The sequence below is a fragment of the Apium graveolens genome, chromosome 11, assembly GCF_009905375.1.
Source record: "Apium graveolens cultivar Ventura chromosome 11, ASM990537v1, whole genome shotgun sequence".
Classification (NCBI taxonomy): domain Eukaryota; kingdom Viridiplantae; phylum Streptophyta; class Magnoliopsida; order Apiales; family Apiaceae; genus Apium; species Apium graveolens.
Window position 1 is genome coordinate 142562121 of NC_133657.1, and position 4187 is coordinate 142566307.

Consider the following 4187-nt stretch of genomic DNA (forward strand, 5'->3'; position numbering starts at 1 on the left):
AGGAAAAAGAAGAAGTCAAGGTTTTGATCAGTGAGCCAGCGCGCCCACGCTGTCAAAGCGCGCGGCCGCACCCAAACATCAGAAAACCAGCGTGCCCGCGCTGATGAAGCGCGTGGCCGCGCCGTGTCGGGATAAAAGAATCTTGTTTCAACTTGGATTTTGAGAGAAATACTTCTACTTTGCATGGGGTTTCTATATAAACAATTTAAAGCTCATTTTTCAGAAGATATCAAGGAGAGACATATCAGAGCTAAGGAGAAGACGGCAAGAGACCTATAATACAATTCAACAAAGGCGAAGATGATCTAATTTATTCTTGTGAATCTTTATTTTGAGTTGTAATCTTGGACGCTCGTTTCTTATTTTGTTGAACCTATTCTCTTGTGTTAACTTTATTTTTTTATTCGTTATAGAGACTACGTTTATTATACCATGCTTTTATCAAAACCCACGTTGATGATGAGTCCGATTATGGGCTAATCGTTATCGTGGGGTTCTAGCAGATTTACTTATGGATTTGTTTAGTTGATTTGATTCGATACCTTAGTGTGTGGTGATTGTATGATAACCTAGTATTGTTTGTGCTTATTTGTCTTATGAGCGTCGCGAACTTATAAGATAGTGTATTAATCTTTAATGAAGCAAAAGTGAACTTAAGGATTTAGAACTTGCCATGCTAGCATAGGTTCATATATTTGTTATGCATGATTCGTGTAATTTTAACCATCTTACAAGACCTATATAATCAAGATAGATAACTTGTGCTTAAACCATTATGTAGTCAAATTCTATAGACATATAGGGTCTCAATATAATTGGTGTCTATTCAGCTTCTATCTCTTTTGTGGATGTCTGGTAGTATGGTATTCGTGCAACGAAATTTGGCGTTTATCAGTTTCGTGTTGTCTGATTAGTGTCATCACCATTACATGCTAAGGTTAAGAACGGAAAGGCTATTGAATGAAGTATTTAATGAAGTTAGAATCCCATATTTGTCATATATATTAATTCAATCATTCTCATTCTCTTAGTTATAATTGTTAGTTTAATTCTTAGTTATAAACAACCTCAAATTGTAATTCGTCTTAGCATTGAATAATAACCATACATTGTTTCTTAAGTGCATAAATTATAAAGTTAACCTAAACCAGTCTCTGTGGGAATGAATCTTATTTATATCTTATACTACTTGCGAACGCGAATACTTACGTGTAATTTTAGCGCGTATTTAGTGACTAACAAGTTTTTGGCGCCGCTGCCGGGGACTCGGTGTTAATTTTTAGTTTATGTGTATTCCATCAGTGGTCGTTAAAGTTCATTGACTCGGACATTGTTACTTATCTGTTTCCTTATCTTATTCCAGGTACTCAAGTGAGGGTGTATGCATACGCGTTCGCGGTCTCGTAAGAGAACTCTGGATAAAGCCAAGGAAGAAGTTGTGGTGGTTCAAAGGAAAGTTTTTGAAGAAGAAAAGAAGGTAGAAGAAGAAGAGAAAGTTGAGGAACCAGTTTTAGTAGTGATGGGAGATCAAGTAGAAAATCCTAAGGCTTTGATGGACTATTCTCAGCCTAAGATCAATGACATTCAGTTAAGCATCATCAGGCCAGTCATCAGGGCTAACACTTTTGAGATCAAGTCAAGCACCATTTAGATGATATAGAACTCAGTTCAGTTTGGGGGTTCTCCTACTGAAGACCCCAACATGCACATCAGGGATTTTATCGAGATCTGCGATACTTTCAAGTTCAATGATGTGACTGAAGATGTTATCAAGCTGCGACTCTTCCCATTCTCTTTGAGGGATAAAGCTAAGTGCTGATTACATTCTCTACCAACAGGGTCTATTACTACTTGGGAAGATCTTGCTCAAAAGTTTCTCACTAAATTCTTTCCTATGGCGAAAACTGCTGCAATTAGGAATACTCTTACTCAGTTTGCTCAGCAAACTGGAGAATCTCTCTGTGAGGCTTGGGATCGATATAAGGAGATGCTAAGGAAGTTCCCACACCATGGCATGCCTGATTGGATGATTATAAACTGCTTCTACAATGGATTGGGTGCTACTTCTAGACCCATGCTTGATGCAGTATCAGGAGGAGCCTTGTGGACTAAGAGCTATGATGAAACCTATGAATTGATCGAACTGATGGCTACTAATAAATACCAGAATCCTTCTTAGAGACTGACTCAGGGAAAAGTAGATAGAATTTTGGAATTGGATGTAGCAACTGCTACAGCTGCCCAACTTAAGGCTTTGATTATGAAAGTGGACACTTTGGCTAATTATGGAGTTAATCAAATCGCTTGTGGCGCCCCAAAATTCGGGGTCAGGGATCTCGGAGGCCACGCCATCGTAATCACTATATACCACATACCTCGCATCACAATATATAAATAGTCACACTTTACGACCCCACACTTATCACACACACACACTTATAGGTTATTGAAGGAAAGAAGATTAAGACAAACACAAGAAGACATATGCATGGAGAAGAATTCTATGAAGAATAGAAGACTTGGAGGAAAAGATAACTAATTGATATATTTTATGATGCAGACTTATATTCGATATCAATTAGAAGATTATCTTGTAACTGTGTGTCTATATAAACACAGCATAGGGTTTACACTATAACTGTTATAATAATCGAGAATATTATTCATTGTAACTGTCACACCCCCAACTTAAACAACAAAATAAATATAGCTATTACAATATTTTAAAAGAAGAATACACAACCAAATCCAAGATCTTACAGTTTAGGGTTTGGAACAGCCCAACACTACCAACTATTACATCTGATTATAAATACCGAGTCCTCACACAACTATTATTACTTATTCTACCTGAGCTCGAACATAAGCATCAGCATCATAGGTCTTACGGGCAGTCTGCTTGAATCTAACCATAGCTGCTAGCTGTAATATCAGGGTAAAGCAAGAAGTGAGCCAAGTGCTCAACAAGTGCTAACAGTACGACACAAAGCATAAATCGAGATATACTTTTAAGAATGTCAATGGAAAGACATAACTAATGATAACGAGAGATAAAACTATGAGAGATGGCATCATTTTGCTTGTATCAAAACAATTTTAAAATCATGTCTTAATCAAAATCATTTTATGACGCTACAGATTACAGCCGGTGATCAACCGCGAAGTAATCCCGAACCTCGCTGGGTTCTAAAACATTAACGGGAATCCCTAGGCAACTTTTAAGCCTAATATAAGTGTGGAAAGGACTCGCGTCTCAGTCCAGATCCACTATTCAAGAAAACATTTATCCCCCGTTGGGACTGAAAACCCATATTTTATTTATTTCAAAAACTGATGTCAAATTGTAACAAAATCTATTTTAACAGTAAACATTTTTATTAAGGGAATATTGATCAACTCGAAATACGGGAAGTATGGTACTAAATCTCAGGGCATGATTCACAAAACTTTACTCTATTAGGGTAACCAAAAGGTTTTCATATGTCAGAACTTGGACAGGAAAATATGGTGAGACTAATGGATAATATGAAGGGGTAATGCCAAACTGGGCTTAAAGCAATGGTTTCACGTCAAGGTACAGGTGTTGGATCATTAAGAAGATAAGCTTCATGAATACTATGGGTGTTAAGGTAATGATCTCTAGCTCAGGATGTATATATATCAGAATTGTCAAGCTTTAGGATAGGAAAGAGGGTATCAATCAATGAGGAATCATGTTGGTAAGTTTCTGACTATCAGAGTTCAAGGTAAGGTTCTATAGGGGTTCAAGTATCAGGATGAGATATCAATACTTAGGAATCATCAGCATGTTAATCAAGAGGATCAATCAAGTAATATAACAACTCTTTATTTTATCATGGCATTTAACTATCATGAAAAGGCTTTTGAACTACTTGCAATACATACTCGAGGGTTCATAGCATTTCTATATAATTCAAAGATAAGCGAGAGATACGCTTGATTTAAAAATATCAAAATGACTCAGGATAATTGCATCGATATATATGAACTGTTTATAGTAAATATGAAGGTTAAGTTAAATCACTTGCCTTGAGATAGGCTGGTTTGGTCTAACTGGCAGGAGCAACTGGAGTTTCACTCGACTTTTATGGCAAGTTCTCCCTCGTCTCGAGATCCTACATAAATAATAATAATCCTCATTATAATATATTCTCACCAACTTAACC

At 36.8% G+C, this 4187-nt stretch overlaps 1 non-coding gene across 1 annotated transcript; it reads right to left on the bottom strand.

Moving 5' to 3' along the window:
- Positions 1-1909: 1909 nt before the first annotated feature.
- On the bottom strand, positions 1910-2016 carry LOC141698744 (small nucleolar RNA R71). The gene has a single exon (XR_012565248.1). It is a non-coding gene; the product is annotated as a small nucleolar RNA R71 (small nucleolar RNA).
- Positions 2017-4187: the final 2171 nt, after the last annotated feature.